This window comes from Taeniopygia guttata, chromosome Z (genome assembly GCF_048771995.1).
Source record: "Taeniopygia guttata chromosome Z, bTaeGut7.mat, whole genome shotgun sequence".
NCBI lineage: Eukaryota > Metazoa > Chordata > Aves > Passeriformes > Estrildidae > Taeniopygia > Taeniopygia guttata.
In genome coordinates this window covers 25,170,517-25,190,630 of record NC_133063.1, presented here as the reverse complement: position 1 = coordinate 25,190,630, position 20,114 = coordinate 25,170,517, and positions in this window count along the sequence as shown.

The window sequence follows — 20,114 nt, the reverse complement described above, 5'->3', positions numbered from 1 at the left end:
CTGGTAAAATGAGAGAGACATGAAGTTTCTATTGTGAATGATACAAGATTATCAGAGGTAAAAGGACTGATGAATTATAGGTATCGTTCCATATTTACCACTGCAAGCACTAATTTTTTTATCCTATGAAAAAGTAAACTGTGAAGGTATGGCTCAATTTCTGATAAAACAAGAGCTGAGGAAAACCCTGGTGCAGAATGAACAATATTTGGGTTGTTTATAGCATGCAATTCATTTTTCTTCCTAATCTCCTGACCTTTGCTGCTGCTACTAACTCAAGACTATCATCTTATAAGAAGTGACACTGCAAAGCAAAGCACGTACTTTTTCCAGGCAAAGGGAATACAGGACAAAAAAAGATGAAAATAGCTTTTACCCTGAGCTATAGGTCTTCTGTCAAGGTACAGAAGCATAGTTCGCTTGCTAGTCTTTTCTTCAAGGCACAGGAGATTTAAATAAACACTCTGGGAGTAGCATTTGAGCTTAATCTAAACTCATCCATTTGCTGCAGTGGAAATCAAACAACTTACAATGTGTGAAGAAAATGATATACTTAACCATGAGGTAGTCATTGATTCAGAGAATGTTTGTTGGAATTTTCCTCTGCAAGACATCTAGTTCAGCCTCTCCCCTGAAGCAATTTATCACCAGCTGCAGATCAGGTAAGGCATTTCTTTCCCTAGTCAAGTTGCACAATCTCTCACTACTCCTGTGCTGTACTTACCATCTTTTCTATAAGATATCCCAAACATTTAATCTGGACGTCCCAGCTGCATTGTTCCTTCTGAGCTTATTTTCTTCTAAAGGGAGGAGTTTGGCTCAAGAAATCATAAATTCCCTTCCAGCAGCCATGAGCTGCTATTAGATGACATCTGTGTTATGCTGAACAGCCAATCTTTCTCTTTGAAGGTCATGTGCTCTAGGTTCCTATATATCTTGATAGCTCCTGGTTGATACTCTTTCCCTTACCCCTGTTGATTTGGAACCCAAAGCTAGCTATATTATTTTAGGTCCAGCATTACAAAGATCAGGAAAGTGTGTATAGTCCCACTCCTTGACCCACTGGCCAGGACCAGTGTGCACTTCCTCTTATTTGTGATGTGTCTGCAATGCTGGCTTGTTTTCTGCTTGATATTCACTCCTGCTTCCAGGCATTGATACCAGGGTTGCTACTCAGTCCCAGTCTACCTTTGTGCATGAATTAGTGTTTTATGCCCATGTGCAGAATTTAAACTTGAACTGTTCACTAATCTTCACATTACATTATGTCTGTTAATAATGAGGTTTAACTGTCCCACTTAATAATCTCTTCCCTTTATTTACTATCATTTGCAAACCACTCTCTTAGCATTCAAATTACTGATTAAATTATTGCTTTATGGGAATCACCTCCATTTCTTCCTAGCTGCCATTTAGATACCAAGCTACTTTTTTTACTAATTAGGTTGTCTTTCTCATTCAACAACAGGCCCATGTTTTCTCCTACACACACTTACAAATGTTACATTAATCTCTAAATCTAAGCCTTCATCTGACCTTTAGCCTTTTCCCTAAATACTTTAGTAAAAAATCTTGTATTTTACCCAATCACTATAGGTGTCTGAAAGCATACGATATGTTTTTCCTGAACTGTTTTCTCTTTAGTTTCTCCAGGGTTCATCAGTCTGGAACCAAAGACCACCAAAAGATTTCATGCCAGTGCTGTCCCATCAGAAAGCTTCCTTATACAGAGTGCAATCCTCCCCATTCTTCTTGTCTCCCTAAAGAAGCCTGTGCTCATGGTGCGTATGCTGAGCCACTCCATCTCTATGACTCTGCTCACACAGTAGCCCTGAAACTAGATATGACATTGCAAACCCTCCTGACTCTTGCTCTTCCTGACGATTGCTACACACATCAATGTAGAAGCACCACAGGCTGGTCTCAGGATGCACTTGCCTCTGACCACAGACTTGATTCACTGGTCAACAGATTCTGTCACAGAAATACACTAGCTGTGAGAAAACGAATCAAGAAGGTGATGAGAAACCTAGTAGAGTTTCTACCTAGTAAAGTGTAGTAAAGAGAAACAGTTTTTAGCAGGCAATGTTGATCTTTACGAAATAGCCATTGGCTCCGGATAGTGACCCGTCTTGATCCCACAGAGAGGCAGATTTTATGATGGAAACATCACTAGTAGTACAGGTGGCTTAGGCATGGGACATTTTTCTAATCTACTTTTCCTCCCTCTTAAGTCTCTTTTTACCAAAACTTCAGAGCAGACTGCCTACCACTTGGTTAACCACAATGTTATCAAGTCACAGTATGAACCAGCCCTACTTTATCTCTGGGTGTCTTTTGTGACTCCACTCTGATGATGAATTCTACGAATAGAATATATTGAGTGCAAAACAATTGCTCCCTCTTTTGCTTTGTGTCCCCATATTCATTATGTTCAGCTTCCTCATTGCTATTTCTATTATTCCCGAAGGCCGATTTTCTTTGGTATCCTTAGATGGATTTTATCTGATCCATGTGATTTGTTTGAACTACAGGACATACTCCATTCACAGCTCCATCACTCCTATTTGCATACTTGCTTTCCAAAGCCATTACTCTCCTAAATGTATCAGAATCCCTTTTTTCTCTCCTTAACCCTTTTCGCTATCTGTCCTGGTGACAGCAGTTCATTCCAGCCCGCCACTGTAGCAACAAGTTTATTCATAATAGCTTCTCTGTGTTGGCTTCCAGTTTATTCACACCTTCTTGAACAGGTGAGGTTTACTCCAGCCTACACGGTCTCACACAGACTCTCTAACAACTGTTTAATAATTATTAGCTTCTTCACTTCGACTCAGTAAACCAAGCACATTGTAAAGAGCAGCCTCTACAAGTGGTCATCCCTCTCAGACAAATTGTTCAGAATATCTGCTTTTTTAGCCATAGTCTCTAAATATCACTGCTTTCAGGGTCTGGTGGTTTTCATGAAAGTTTGCCTCACTAAAGTGTTGTTGGCATGTATTCCATGGTGAGTACTCATTGCAAGATTGGTGGAGACTTAGTAGAAAAGTGTACGCTTATGCAAACAAATCTTTGAAGTATTTTCTTTAAGAACTACAATGTTGCCATCACTGGTGTAACTTGCAGACTGGTTTAACTACTACTGACAGGCTATTGATATTCCTCTCTGAACTGCATGAAGCTGTAAACACAGAAGCTCACCTCACCTTGTTTTCATCAACATTACTTAGATAATTTTTTAAAAAATTTTTTGGGGAACTCTAAAAAACTACTACACAAACCTCATCTCCCTCTGGTATAAATTCCTCTGCATTAGGCTGAGAAGAAAGCTTCAGCTTCTGTCACTTTCCATGGTGCATCACAGTGCACCAAATGGGAAAAGTGCCTTACAAATCTGCACTCTGCTTATATGTAATTTCTCCTCTTACCTGCATTTTTTTTTTCCTTGACACAGACAAGAGACTGTCCTAGATGGTTTGGTCTGATCCAGTAGGGTGAATTTCATCTTATGTTCTTTCCATCACAACTCAAAGTAGAACCTGAAAGGGTATTGCAAGGGTCCTGTCTGCTGTAGACACTCTGTGTTACTGTAGCAGCTGCTTGCACCCTAGTGCGCTCTGTTTCCTCTGTAATCAGGTTGCTCCCTGTAGAATTATGACTATATGGGAGGAAAAAAATGTGTGAATGAGAAGCCAAATTTACTCTTCTCTGTGTTAAATATCACAAAGGCCACAGTAGGGGAAAAGCGACAGAGCAGAAGAGAGTGTCTGCAGTGAAGAAAATGGCTAATATTGCTCTTCTATCCATAGATATGTATGGGACAGGGGAAGAGACTAAAATGCAGCACATTTTGGTAAAAGGATGTTGTCAGCACGATCAGTAGCTATAGTGACAACACAAACTCCTGTGGACTGCTATCAAAACCCACAGACTTTCTCCATTCACATCAGTAGCCCTGGAAGAGAAAGCCTGTTAGGCTTGAAATATGCATTCTTATACTTTTTGCACCTGTGTTTAAATGGTCAGCATCCCTTCCTATTTCGTGGAAGTAATGCTTTGGGAAAAACTGATCAGAGGGCTATATTTGAGGAATAGTATATTGTATTCAGATAAATTATTTTCCTTAATATTCAGACATATTGTGTTGGGAAAACAGTACAACTTGTAAAACATAAAAATGCAAGCCCAGCATTTTCTTCCCTCACTAACTTGAGAGATGTCTATCAATGCTTAGATTTTCTTACTTCCTGTAACACTGATTTATTACTTTATGTAATGTTTACATTCTGACAGTCTTTCTCTTTATGATTTCTCAGGCATATTGCAGAATCTGCCTGGCTTTTGCACTGTGTTCAGGACTCTTATAGCAGAAATACCAAGCAGTTTTTGTGCAATGGAGTAGATGATGTTTTATGATTGTTTAAGGTAATGTGGACTGAAAATAGCCCAACCATTAAAATATTTAGTTTATTGCTACAAGGCAGTCCCTCATACCTTGTGTTGCATTGTCAGCTATGTTATTGTTTTCTGCACTGAACTGATTGTTTACCCAATCAAGCAAATGTTTAAATAACTTACATAAAACCTGCTACTTTTTTGTATCCTAACACCCCTCCATACATCTACAAAATTTTGTTACTTCTTACTGCATATTCTCTTAGAGTACCTAAGAAATGCTTACTGGATTTAAAAAAAGATTAGATGAACCACACAATAACCCATGTTTGTCCACTGAACATTAGCACCCAGTAGCAGGAGCAGGAGCAGGAGTAGCTACTCTACATAGATAGAGATGTTGTGAAAAGCTGAGCTTGCCTGTAGCAGGTGACTTGCAAAGCCTGAAAGTGGTCTCCACGCACTTGCTTTCCTCTTGTCCACCTGCAGCAAGACCCCTGTGTCTGCAACAGAACAGCTGATGTTCTGTGGCTGAATAATCACTTGGATTTGATTTGAGCTGGTTATTATTGCCCTTGAGCATTTCCCTCTCTATTGTAGTGTAAGCTGCAAGCCAAACCTCACCTGAGGTCAGTTTCAGAAAAGAAACAATATACAGTCTTCCAAAAGTGGATGTTCCTGAGGATTTACAGAATCACTTTCTTCTTTCATTGTCTGACAGAAGAATATTAGTCGTTTGCTGTGAAGGAAATGTTTCCTACCTTCATGTTCCTCGGTAGATAGATAAAGGGATTTCAGTTCCAGTTGCCTCCATCTTTAAACACAAAATCCTCAGGAAAGAAAGCACTTTCCCCTCTCTTTTAATTTTTTAACAAAGAAGCAGTAAGCTGACAGCTGATGAACACAGCTGGCAAAAAACAGGCTCAGTGTACTGAGACTCTTGACACAGTAGTAGTATGGGTTTAGAATGGGCAGTGGTATATCTATTCACTGTGGCTAGGAAGAAATTAGTAAAAGTAACAGAAAGACTCATTTTTCTGCCTGGTAGGCTGGTATCTTTTTTTGCTGCTCTCTATTATTGACTAGATCATATTGACTGTGATGCTTCAAACACCGTAATTCGTCAGACAGATGCTGACTAGCTACTTGTTCATTGTTTATTTATGAGCAGGGAAAGATTTCCAAAGGTGTTCAGATCATTTAGAAGACAGTAATCAATTCATATATTTTTTTTAGGTTACAAAATAATAAGCGTAAGTCAAGTTATAGTCTGTTGTATGAGGTAGTAAAAAAATGAACCCTCAAGGGGCAAACAAACTGTTGTTACTGAAAGAATTACCCATCCAGCATGGATTCAGCTGCCTAACATCTCATTAACTATTTAGCAGTTCCTTAGAAGGAAAAATCTACTGTACAGTGAATTCCTATCAATATTTAATATAGCAGTGCCTGGAGCACTGGACGGAGTTCCTTACTTATGCAGATGGCATAAGCAAAGTATATGCTGCCACATCTCTTAATAGGGGAAATCTCAGACAAATCCCAAGGTTTCTTTCCTTTGTTCTGGCTTACTTTATATCCTTAGAATTGTTAATGACCTGTTGCTGAGCATTTCTACAGAGTTCATGCCAGTTTTTTCTTTTCACACTCACAACAAGAGCACTTATTGATCACCAAGCAGTTTCATCTGAAAGCCAAAGTTACACCATATTGACTTAATGCTACCATCTTCTGGTTTGGAAAGTACCTTTGCTAGCCCAACTAGTTGCACTAATTTTTTTTTTTTTTCAATGAGATAAAACTCTCTAAGTTATTTTTGTCTTGACCTAGTTTGGTACCTGATCACACATTATAAAAATAATTGGCCTGTCTTCATTAGCATAATTTTCTTTCAGTTTTAGAATAATCCATCATAATCAGAAAACTCCACCAAAGTCTTGCTAGCTCTTTTGCTATTTCTCTATTGTCTGTCTCTCTATCCTGTTCCTAATTATAGATATTCTGCCATCACAGTTAAATTTACAGCTGCCAGATTACAGCTAAATTGGTTTTCATCACTCTTTTAGCCTAGCCTCTCTTCTCAAGCTCTTCCATTTTTCTCTGTCCAGGCTTAGTTCCTGACCTAGTGTAACACTGCTGCAGGGACAAAGGAACCTATTAGTGCTTTACACTTGCAGTGTCATATCTGTCTAACTTGTCCTGAAACAGAGGTGTAGGGATTTGTTTTTCACTGTTCTGTGGCAGAGCATTGTCATGTCATTTGTGAGGTGGGAACTTCACAATGTGAGATGCTGCCAGCTGAAGAACACTAAATGATCTTAGTCTTGGCACCAACAGCTATCTCCAAGAAAAATAGTGGGGGTTTTTTTATAATCCCAAAGCAACAGGGGCTGCTATGGATTGAATACAGGTAGAAAAGAAACAGTAAAATGTGAGATTTCTAAAGGACTAAAAACTAACTCAGAGTAATACTATTTTTAATGTTAATCAAACTATGTATTGTTATCTTATTTACTCCATCACCTTGTTCCCTGCAACCTAGTGACTCTGCTTTCAAATCTCTGTAAAAATACTGTGCTCTGAGATGAAGATAGCCAAAATATTTTTCTTCCCAACAGACTTGTACACAGTAGCCTATTCATTCCCACTTGGGTATGAAGTAATCTCCATTACCTAGCTGCCACAGCAGGCAATGAGGCAACAGACTTACTGGGGAAAAAAAATTATTTGCTTGTTCTCAAACTTATTTGTCATATATAATAAAGCCTTAGCAGCCAGTGGTGATGGGATATGGATATGGCCTTTTGATTTGATTTCCTTTATAACTCAAAATATCTTTGCCTTTAATTCTTTTTCTCTGTCTGCTCATATAATTCCACAATAAACACACACTGTCTCCTTGTTTCATTCTAGAGCCATTTGGGAGCACTGTGGCAACATGCCATAAAGATTGGGCTTATTCTACTTCATTCCACTAACTCAACTGTTCCACTAGATTTTTTTAGTCTCCTGAAGATTTATTTAAAAATTTTATCTTTTGTCGCACCCAGTTCTTCTGCCAGATGTAGGTGGAAGCTCTTAAGACCCAAAGCAATCTGTCAGAGGAGCTGCCAACAACCTTTCTTACAGTACTGTTGACCTGTTAATCTAGAACTGTCACTCACAATGTAGAACTCGTATTTCTGGTAGGAGAATCCCCAAGAGCACAGAGTTTGACAAAAATAACTAAAATTAACAAAACACATACAAAAGTTTTAGGCTATCATTAAAAATAATGGTATCTTACAAAAATTAGCAAAAGTAATTATGGTGCTTACCAATTCCTGTAATATATTTTCTGATGAGGGATCTGTCCCAGAAAGCCAGTAATCTCTACTTTGCTATATTTTCCCTGGGTACAATAGATTGTACATCCAACAGAAATTATAGAAAGTCAATGCCCAAGAATACAGATTTTTAGCATATATTCAATTGTATGCATATATTATATGTATATAAATACATATATTGACATACCTTATGGCAATATAACCATATAACCTTGCTGTGATAGCAATAGCTCCAAGCTGTGTTTATGTACTGGTTCACTGAGGCACTGTGTGTATGTGGTCTGTTCAGGTCTCCAAGTCAAATGCAATAACAGTATTCTGTCAGAGTTTAGTGGAATAATTCATTTAGCCTATTTATGCATTTGTAAAGCTATTCAGAATAATTCAGAGTCAAACATATTTCCCAGAGGAATTCTGTGGTCTTAGATCAGTATTTGAGATCTTTACTTGAAAGTAATTAAAATAAATCTTAGCTGTGTTTTAAGCATATCAGTCTTCATTTGTTCATCTCTTCTGTCTAAGATAACTAAGAAAATGGCCATAATCTGTTTAAAGAATATATTTATTTCAAAAGATTTTTGGATTAAAACACCTCTCAAGTTTGACTGATGCTAGTTAGTTTCCCAGGAGATGTAGAATCCCATGAAGAATGTAAGAACAGATGCACCAGGTCAGACAAAAGGTTTGACGTGTCCAGTGTCCTGTCATGATAGTGTTGTCAGAGATACTTAGGAAAAAATGGTGTCAGGAAAGGATAAGCATAAAAAGCATCCTGGATGGCAAATGCACTCTGACTTCATTGCTAGAAGTACTTAGTCTAATGTATAAATCTCATCTGAATTTTTATTATGCTGCCTGCTTCTTCAGAATGGTGTGATATGTGTATAACAGCCAGTGCCATGTCTCTTGCTTTCCTTCCTGATGACCTCACTGATGCATTAGCTAAAGTGCATCTATCTTAACATAATTGTTTTCCTCTGTATGTAGAAATATCTGCAAAATCACTAAGGGTCAGGCCACATCAACTGTAACTGATCAATGTACTCCCACAGTGGAGAAAGACCCAGAGGAGATGGGCAAAGATGTGTTTCTGAGGCTCAGGGAAGAGCACTTTCTCTACCACAGCTGTTGTAAAGAAAGGAGAACTTACCCCTACACAAAGGTGGTGTGAGGCTGGCTTTTGGTTTAACCAGTGGCTTTGAAAGTTGAATGGATCAATGAGTTGTGTAAGTGTCCTTCATAAGCTAATCAAAAAGGTGTGGGTGTCATCCTAGGATAGCTAGAGCTTCATGGGAGAAGTGTACAAGTGACTCAGCCCAACACAGGGATATGAGAACTGAGGAACCAACAAAACAAACTTCAGAACAGCAGGTATAATTTGGCTTCAACGAACCATCCCAGTGGTGGAAAGCATAGGGACACCTGGAATGAGAATCAGATTTTTGTTGCTATTCAGCTGTGTATTGCAATTTCTTTATTATCCTTATGTTGCATTTTCTGCAAAATACTGCTGTATTCCTTTGCCGAATCCCTTGTAATGTCAAATATCTTAAGATAGGCAATCTTGGTATTAAAACATGAAAACTGTCCGTGCGTGGAATTTCTGAATGAACCTGATCTGGGAGTATTGGAGACTAACATCCACCTAGTACAACAGGAGAAAACTAATTTTGATAATTTTCATTTGAAATGTCTTCAAGTTAATTTCAAACACCTGCATTGCAACATTATAAATCCCATAAAGGAAGAGCAGTTGTTTTTGGATACAGCTAGAAGGGATGGCATAAGATTAAAGTGTGAGCCAATGTAGTTTAAATGTCAGAATAAAGATCTTCATGTTTAGATCTACAACATTATGGCATAGTTTATGAAGATAAAGTGAAGGTTCGTCTCTTGGGAGTTGAAGCTCCACTAGCAAAATCACTAAGGATGACACCACAGAAAGGCTGTCCATCTCTGTTTTATACAGCATATAGTCTATAGGTATTGTATATGCTTATGATATTGCTTCTTTCTAATTGCAGTAAGAATATTTAGTTTTCTTGTCACTGATGTCTTTATCATTATCTTAAAAACAGGACAATGTAAAGAATATACTTTATTTTATTAAGTGGGAAATAAACATATTTTTAGGTGGGGAAAAAAATCAGGCTATAGTTATTATTCTAACTAATGCAGAATAAAAAAAAATCAATAAAATGCAGTTTACCTATTGTTGATGTGAGAATAAACACTGATGTCCCAGACAGAAGAAACAAGGAGAGAGTGTTTTTAAATATTGTCCTAGACAGTATGAAAGAGAAAATGACACTGCTGTAGACTGACTCATTGCAGTCTACAGCATCCCTGTTAGGGGAAGAGGCAAGTCCTGATCTCTTCTCTGGGGAGCACAGGGACAGGACACAAGGGAATGGCCTGAAGCTGTGTCAGGGGAGGTTTAGGTTGGGTATCAGGTAAAGGTTCTTGCTCCAGAGGGTGGTTGGGCACTGGAACAGGCTCCCCAGGACAGTGGTTGCAGCATTGGCCTGACCGAGTTCAAGAAGTGTTTGGACAAAGCTCTGGCACATGGTGTGACTTGGGGTGTCCAGTGCAGGACCAAGAGTTGGACTCCATGATACTGACAGGTCCCTTTCAGCTCAGCTTGATTCTGTGCAAGAAATAAATGAAGCAAAATATACAGAGACACAAAGAAAAATTTCCTGTGAAAGAAATTCTTGAAAGATGTTATTGCCTGGGGATCACAGGAATTCTAAAGCATGTGAAACTACAAATGTATGGCACATAGGCTACTGACTCATAACTATAGACTCCCAAAAACTTTATATGGTATCCCTGTGACAGGGGAACAAAGACTTTTACATGCTATTCCTGTGAACACAGGAATATTGTCTGATATTCCTACATATGATGTTTGTGGACTAAAATGTAGCAAAGTGTTCATTCATGGTACTTTTATTTAATGTACAAGCAAGGGAATAGAGAAAACATCAGTCATTTTTGCATACCAGTAGGTTAAATACTTCATTAAAAGACACTGCTTTTCACTTTAGGATGAATAATTAAGTGTTTACAAGCATCTTTATTTATTTGATTCACATTTATTCATGGCTATAGCTAAAAATGCTCAGAAGTGTAGGCAGAGAAATACTTATCTGTGAGGAGCAAGAGCATCTTGTAGCTTGCTGAGTCCATTTGCATCCACTTTAATTATCTACAACAGAAAAATGCTTAAAATTATGAAATTGTTGTGTGAAGAACTATAGAAATTAATGGAACACTGAAAGGCAGCTTATTATTGAGTTCCCAGATTAACTCAGTTCCCAGTTTATCAAAGATTCCTCAGTCAGAAGGAAACATAAACGTCAACTAAAAGAGAAGATACAGTATAAGAGAGCACTTAGAGCAGACAAAGGCTAGAAGAATCAAAAGGGACAAAAGCTGTAGCTTGGCAAATTTGATATAGTTGTGTAACAACAAGTTTTATGGTATCACCAGGTTGCAGCTGTCCAGGGATACCAGATTGTTCATGTCTCAGATTTTCTTTAATTACAAGACTGGACATAATTTGAGGAGAGAGATGCTTCAGCAATCACGTAGTCAAATGAAGTGAATTTACAGGGACTAAAACATTTTAAATCAGATGAAATATAATAACAGTAATTCTAGACTTTAAAATTCTGAGACTAATTTTTTTTATTTAGTGTCTTTCATATGAGGGATTTCAAGTGCTTAACAAATACTGATTAATTAATCCCCTCAACACTTGCAAAAAGTAGGTAATTATTACTAGATCTGCTTTTCAGATATGTAAGCTGTGAATCTGTAAAGTTAAGTGATTTGTCAAAGGTTGTGGAACAACCAAGTATCATATGTGGACTGCTGGAAAATCTAGTTTGTGAGAACTCATAACTCTACACCTGTGTTATATTCTGGATAGAACAATTGATCTTTTAACTTCTTAGCAGTCAGGTGGTGTTAAGTAAGTATTTACAATGGCAAAGAAAGAGATCTGAACAGAGAAGGTAAGGGATTTTAGTGCTGATCAGTAAAGCTGGGAGGTTATTGAAAAAAAATACCAGGGATAGGATACATTTTATTTAACAAAACCAAAACATTTATATTAATAAAGCTGGGGATGCAGTGCTTCTTATTTGTCTAAAATGGTGGTGGAAGCTGCTTATAAATATGTTAAAAGACCCTGTTTATTGAAAATACTTGCCACAGTCAGCACGCTCTGAATTTCCACTCCTTATCTGATTAAATACAGCTTGGTGCTGCCTGGTATCAGCGTGCAGGATGTCCACAAATCCTGGCCTGGATTATGTTACATTAAATTTGGCAAAATTCTGATTTCACTGTAAGCAGTTAGTAAAATTCTTCAAGACTTCAATATTAATCCTGTTGCAGTTCCTAATGAAGAGTATTTTGGGAACTGCCAGAAAAGGCATTATTCCACACTTTTAGTTTTTCTTAATAGGGTGGCTCCTTCAGAAACTATGATGCTGTTAGGCAAATCTTGTTGACTACTCAAGAACGGTTGAGGAAAGCACACAAAAAGGAACCATAGCTTTCAGTACTGCAATATCATGGAGATGTATATGTGGACAACTACCTGAGCTAGTAGTAATCTTCAATCCACAGCCAACCATAACTTCAGGGACTTACAGAAAAGTCTCATCTACAGCTGTAAAGCAGATGCTTCTAGAGAAGTACTGAACTCAAATGCCTCAGGCCTCCGTAAAAAAGAAGACATTCTTCCTTCTCCATCTCTCTTTATAAAATACACTGAGATGCTATCTAAACATGGCCTCAAATTTTTCCCTAGTTGAAACCAATTATATTTTCTGTGTATTCAACCAATTATATTTTGCATGTATTCTTCTGCAGGCACATCAAGATATGTCTTGATGCCTGTAGAATGCAACAAATCAAAGAATTTTCTTGTATATTTTGTAGTGAAATTTGCAAGCTTCTGAAATATTTTTTTTTCTGTTAGCTGTAAATAAAAGAAAATTATGCTAGACGATCTGGCACAGTATTCTGAGATTTAATGCCAATGTGTTGCATATTGCACATATTCTGTTTGATGTTATATTTCTTACTCACTGTGAGTGAAATCCAGATCTCACTGAAGTCCATGATGAATTTTGTGAGCATCTTCTTAAGCAGATCAAATAAAGAACTTGAAATGTAAAAGGTCTAGGCCCATACACATGTCGGAGAAGCTATTGGCAAGAAAGGCTGAATACTTTCAAACAATTGTTATGCATATGCAGTACAAACAATAGTATATTGTGTATGTGGAAACTTTGTGCAAGTCTGAGACCTTCACTGCTTCTGTATCTTTTGATGTTAAAATGCCACTTCTTTTAAAATGCATGCTACCAAATTACAGCCAGCTCTTATAAATCAACAAAAAGTAGCAAAAGCAATGAGCAGCTAGAGAATACCAGAGTATTATGAGTGCAGCTATACCTGACAAATGTAACCTGACTTGCTTTTTAAATGATTTTTCTTAAATGAGTATAAGAAAAAAAGATAAATACAGTAGATGAGGAAAAGGGGAAAGGACAGTAGAAGCATTTTGGGGACAATACAACAAAGCATCTCTTTTTTTCAGTTCTATAAAGAGCTGACATGCAGGGGACTGTTCTTTTTCCAAACTTTTTTCTTTTTAAATGCTTCCACATAGCTTTAATATATTCCATCTACGATTAGAGAAAATAATGAACTGACGAATAGATGATACTTTGAAGGGATTAAGTGACTGCTGCAGAACAAACCAGATTGACTGCAAACTACCTCCAAAACTTAGTAAACTTATTATTTATAGATCCTTTCCAACAAAAAAAAAGCAATATAGTCAAAATTAAGCAGTCTTTCTTTGAAAATTGTAGTTATTTTGATAAAAAGTGTTGTCAAAGCAACAAATATTAATGCCACAATCTGTAGATCATTCACTTTCATGTTGGGTTTACGAGGCTCCTTGTGAGAATACTTCATAGTTAAAGTATGTCTTCCCTTGAGTATCACACAAGCATTTAATTTTTGTTTTGGCACTGTGCCTATTGTGTTTATGAGGTTCTTTAGAGAAGTGGAATTGATGACCGCAAAAGAAAAATTGAGAGTAACATATTTTAAACCATTATTATAACCTTTCAAGGTTTTCAGGACCAAAAAAAAAAAAAAGTGCTCTTCTAAGGAGATCAATAGATAAGGACTTCATTGCAAAAAGCTTTAGAGGTCCACATTTAGTCTGACAACACAAATAGTCATATCAGGCTTTATACTACTGAGCTATTTATTTTGCTATAATGATATCCTTTGCTGCTTCGCCAGTTTACATTAAATACCACGTACTGCACTTTCTTGATCTACAGTTTTTTGTTCTCAAGGAAAAGTTTGCAGGTAAAATTTCAACTCAATTGAATATTCTTTGATTTTTTACATAAGCTTTTCCATTACTAGCAAAGATTAATCATATATTTTATTAATCTTGATTTATTGTCTATCATATATATAAATTTACACTACAGATACAAGAATCCCTTAAATCCTAAAGCTTACGCCATGAAGCATCATCTTGCAGGTACAAGTCATGCAAAAGAAACTGTGCTGTGTCAGATCTGCAAGATTGTGTTAAGTGTCTTGCTACAGCTCTTCTTGTAAGTGACTTTTAAACTCCTTATGACAATTTGCATGGATTCTGGCCACAAACATATTTTATGACAACATACTAATTTGCTTTTACTTTAACACATGGAATGTTTATCCACTCTAGGTCTAATACTGGTGGATTGATTTCTGTAAAATTCTAAACATCCTTTACTGCACCAAATATAAGGAGAAATGAATAAGCTTTGCGTGTGGCAGCCTCACTCAGCACCTTGCAGGAGCAGGATGTTTTACTGAGCGCTGTGATGCAGTGGTTGCAACCTTAGTGGTACACTCTGAACAAAGTATATCCACTCTGCAGCTAACTAGGTCATGTAGACAAACTCAGAATTTAACCTCAGAGTTCTGTTAAATGGGAACATGTGGTAGTAAAATTAAGTAGCAAACTCCTTCTGATAAAGTTCTGATATTCACTTACATGTCCAAGGAGAATCAAACCAATCAAATTCCAGGTAACTTAGTAATAAAAAAACCCCACTCTGACTATTGACCTCAGACCTCAGAGTGCCACATTCTGATTTGATTTGCCCCGGGGTTTTTCTCCTCTTCCCTTTCTTTCCCCGTTGAAGTAAGATTTAATAGCTACACAAAATTAATCATTACTCTTATTTCTTGGCTCAGGGAAGATGCAGCAATATTTGCACAGCAGAAAATATCAATCATCACTCAAAGTGAAAAAACTTACTGTTTTAAGTGATTTCATTGGCAGCCTATAGATAATGTGATCTTCCACTCTGTTTCTACCATATGCCTGTTGACAAAAGGACTTCAGAAGTGTAAGACAATTACTGTTTGTTTTCTTTTGTTTATACTGAAACACTAAATCACACAGTGGATTTTATGAGATATTAATAATCCCTCCTAATAAAGAAGTCCGCTTATGAATTCTTTTCAAGGTCTTACTTCTACCTTTTTAGGATTTGTCACTACACTATAAATTCTCAATTTTGGCATTTTCCTTCACTATTTGTAAGATAGCTCTATATTTCAGAACTCTATTTCAGTTATCTTGTAGCTGGATTCCACTCTCTCCTGTTTTCTTCCCTTAGAAATAGAAGGTTGAAAAAATTAGTTATGAGAATACCTTTCCAATGTCAAAGGTAAGATGCATGTCTTTGGAGTGCCTCTGGCCAAGCTCCAAAATGAAGGACAGTAAAAGCAAATGATTGCCAAAAAGGTGTGAGATTAATTTCTTAACTGTACAAGTCTCCTGTAACTTCAATTTAAAAGAGTAATATTTTAATGAATAATTTTCATTAAGCGGCAAAGTCTTTGCAAAAACTCATCTGAGATGAAACTTATAAAAAAAATAATAATGAAGGAAGAGGTATCATGAGTGCCAAAAGACTACTTTCTCTCATCTAAGTTTTTGATATTATGGTCTCAGAAAATAAAATTCTCATATTTTCTCCTCTGACGGTACAATGCTCTAGAAGGCTATGGCACAGCTGATGGTAAGGAGAATAATATTAACTTAGAACTGGCACAAAGAAGACAATTTAATTCAAACTGTTGCAATGTTTTCATAAATCCATTCTCCACTAGATCCACAGCACCTTCACTGACAATGAGACTGCAACCAAAGTCTTGTTAAACAGTCCTAAAAAATTTTAACCTTGTTGCTTTTCTGCATTTGGCTTTCCATGATGATTATCAGACTGGCATTTGTCTGTTTTGTTGGCATAGATCACACAAGGCAGCTAATTCTGTTCTGTTCTTGTTTGGCTGAGTCTAATCTCCTGGAATTCAAGAGTCAGCCAAACTTGTTAAACCATGCAGGGGAAAAGGTTGCCTACAAAATCTACAACAAATGTGCTATATTAGTGGACCTCTCTGATTTAGGAATAAAGAAGGTTAAAAAAATGTCCTTTCTCTCATGACTCTGTCTTGAAAGTTGTTGTTTGTTGTGCTCATAAATGTCTTTGATAGCCCTTCTCTTTCTATTTCATACTGGAATTCACACAAGTACAGAACTACAAATAACAGGTACCCAGGCATGAATGTGACCTTTGCTATTTCAAAAACATTTAGGCCTCAGCCTTCAAACTCTGCTCTGCAAACTGTTAATAAATGTAGTTTCTAAAGGAAAGGGTGTACTTTCTCTCAGTTACATGAGTCTAAGAATAGGTTTTTTAATTAAAAGAATTGTTAAAGTCCAAACAGCTAAAAACACTGCAAGGGTCTTCCACCCCACCTACAGTAAATAACTCTTCAGCATTTCATTACTGAAACCTCTGAGATTTCTTTCTTCCAGCTAAACCTTCCAAAGTGCATAGCTGCACACAGATTTTTCCGACATTTGCTTGCTAATTAACTTCAGTAATATCTATCAGTCTTGTTTCTGTTTGTTCTTTTAACTGGATCATATTTTTCTCCCCAGCACAAAGGACCTTGTTCCATGGCTGCAGCACCAGTGGAGCTGCTGCTGTACAAAGCAAACGGTGCTGGGCAAGAAGCTGCACCAAACACTCACAGGGCTAACCTTTGTGCCGTGCTGACAGACATCTTGGAGATCACCATCTGCTCAGGCCATGTGTCACCCACGGCACCCAGCAAAGCCCTGTCAGGTCTACTCCCCTGATCAGGAAAGCATCTCCTCTGCACAGAGCTCTCCAGCATGTGGTATGACCTGAGCCTGCCTTAGTGAAGGAGCTCTGAACTTTCCTGAGTGGAGAGACTGTCTTGTACCTCTGCATGTAAACTCCTCAGACTGTCTTTAGACTATAAAACTCTTACTTGTGCAACATATCAGGGCAGTAATCACCACCAGCGATAACTCAGAATTGTAGCATGGTCTGTAATAACATACTCTGTAGCTCTGTTGTTTGGGTTTTTTTAAAGTTGATTCATTTTCACCAAGGTGAGTAATGTTAGTAAATGGGTGGTGCTGCGTGATGAAGGAACAGTATCAAAGTCTAAGGCTTTGCTATGTACTGAAAGATATGCACAATCAACTACAGGGTTTTGCGACAATAGGAACTGTTTATGATTTTATAGCTTATGATTCATATGTAAAATGAACAGCAAGAATAATGGTTGCAGTTGCACAAACTTAAATTGAAAATTATCCTGAAAGTTGATTAAATTCTGAAAATTATTAAAGGGTATCTTGTCAATTTTTTATTCTTGTAAAGTGTGCTATTAATAATAAAAATTAATAATCATGTTTACTACATAGGGGTTTATGGCAATCAAGTACAGGATTTCCATTATGTTTCCAGGTGCCTTGATTTTCTGACTTGTTTTCCTTCACCTATGTGAACACAGACAAAAAAATACCCTAGCTGTCTATCTCATGCAACAAGGCTTAAACCAGCAACAAACAAAAGACAGCATGCCCATAAGCAAGATCAGTGATTACTCCATTAGTCAATGCATCACTACAAAACCAAGAACCACTTATACCTGCAAGCATCTGTTTCTGGATATATTATTGTGAATTCAGTGTTTGGTTTTACATGCTAAAAGTCCTTTAGTCTTCTGAGGGTTTTGTTTTGTCTGTTATTTCTTAAATCTCCTTCTGTATGTTTTGAAAAATCTGCTTGAAAAGAGTTTCTAAACAAATGCTGATGTTCTAGACCACCATATGCAATTACTCAGTGTGGAGAAAGAATCCTGAAAGACTAACTTTCATCATCAGAAGGGGTCTGGAAAAGTGCATGTGCATTTGAACAGCAAGCAACACAAAATATCATTTAAGAGTATCACAAGGTCAAACAGGATTAATATTTACCTTAGCTGGTTTGAGTCCTGCCCTGTCATCACAGGAGATGCACGGATGCTGAAATGACAGCCTGCTCATGTAACATAATGTGTATAACCTATCTGCTCAATACAGAGCTCTTTGCAGGAGTAAACAGCAATCTTTGCAATAATGACATTAATACTGTCCACTGTCTCTGTTTGGTTTTATTTTTCGCATTATACTTTATTTTTACAGTACAGTGCTCAATCTTTCTTGCTCCTACAAGCTTTAAATTCTTGTTTCTACAGTAATAACACCAAAATTGGAGGTTTTGCAAGATCTTGGCTCTGTAAAAAATTAAGATTGAGTAATTGCTTTCAAAAGTCTTTAAAAAGATCTTAAAATTAATGTCTTTAGGAATTGAAGTGGATGGGAAAAGGAAAGCTCTATATTTATCCTAGGTCCATGGATTCTCTTGCTTCGACTTTATTGATGAGATATTTCAGTTATTCTTATTGAATCAATATTAATGACAAATCAGTGCAATGAGCTTTACACTTTCTAAAGACTCTACACAGTGGAGTAGGCATGTGTAGGAGTAGGTCTTGAGTGGGTAGGGGAACAAATGCTTTTGTTTGGCCTTTCAAATTGACAGTATTAAAATATTTTGACTTCACAAAGGCATAAATTTTGAGTGTGACACTCTTTAATGTGTGTCAAGAAAAGAATTCCTCATAACTAGATACTTAGCAAACATGAGCAAAAGTATTTATGAAGATAAACAAACACAGACTTGAATGGCAACACAATATATCTTAGTTATACCTAAATATATGGAGAGGACATTGCATTTTACTTCAATACTTCTGTCTCTAGGAATAGATAAATAACCTGTTTCTATTTATATTCTTGAAAATCTTGTGCCTTGTAATTTTCTCCCTTCCAAGCTTTGAGGGTGAAAAAAAAAAAATAAAATAACTATATTTTAGTTAGGTAGGAAATATTTTTGTTCCTTCTCAAAGTTTTCCTCAATGTATTAAACTTTGCAAATTTTCAGACTCACATTCAAAGTTATGTCCTGCAGAGCCTTGCCCAATTTGTGAGCTAAAGATCTGTTGACTGCTTAGCCAGACACATAGTATTTGAACTGACAAACTGAAATGGAAGCAAAGTTCATAACTAGATTTTCATTAAAAACAACAGCAATTTTTTAAGAACCATATACAAAAAAGAACATGTATGATTCCTGGACAAAATAACATTCCTGAAAATATCTTGGAAAGATACCTCTCTAAAAGTTATCTAAAATTCAATTACTGTATTTTGTGCTATGGCATTTTTTTTATTTTATACAAGGGTCTTGAACTTGCTTCTTTGAACACCCAAACCCATGAAATTATTGAGCCTCAGTACATTACTCAGTAGAGTAAACATATAATCGATCCTTGGTTAGTGGACTGGAAAATGAGGGTTAGGGGAGCAGGGGAGTCGCCAGACAGCGTAATAAAAAGAATATTGAGAATCTTCATTTAATTCCTCTATTCTAGCAAACTGAAAATACTCATACGCAGAAGTAAATACTGCTTCAGGTTTGTCTGAAGGCATTTCTTATATCCTTTTCATCAGATTATTTCTTCTTCCTATGAGGAAACAAAAGAAAGACAAAAGAAATAGGGAGTACATACACAGATTCTCTCACAGGCAAATGTGTCTGAGATGAAGAAATATTTTTAAGTTAGAGAAATCACCTAGAAAGAAAGCTCTTACCCCGTTGAGAATATTTGCAATCAAATTAGCAACACACTTCTCTATAAAGAATTCAGTAATTCTCTCTAACAGTATTGTTTATTTCTATGGTACCTACTGCTTTCATATGGAAATTAGTCCAAGATTTTGTTCAGAATTATTCTTTGACAGTTTAAAATATCAGGGATTACTGTAAAAGATGAGAGAATTTGTGATGATTAACCATTCTGTTCAGTTATCAATTTGCAAAACTTGAAGCTGAGATTGCTTCTAAATAATTTTTT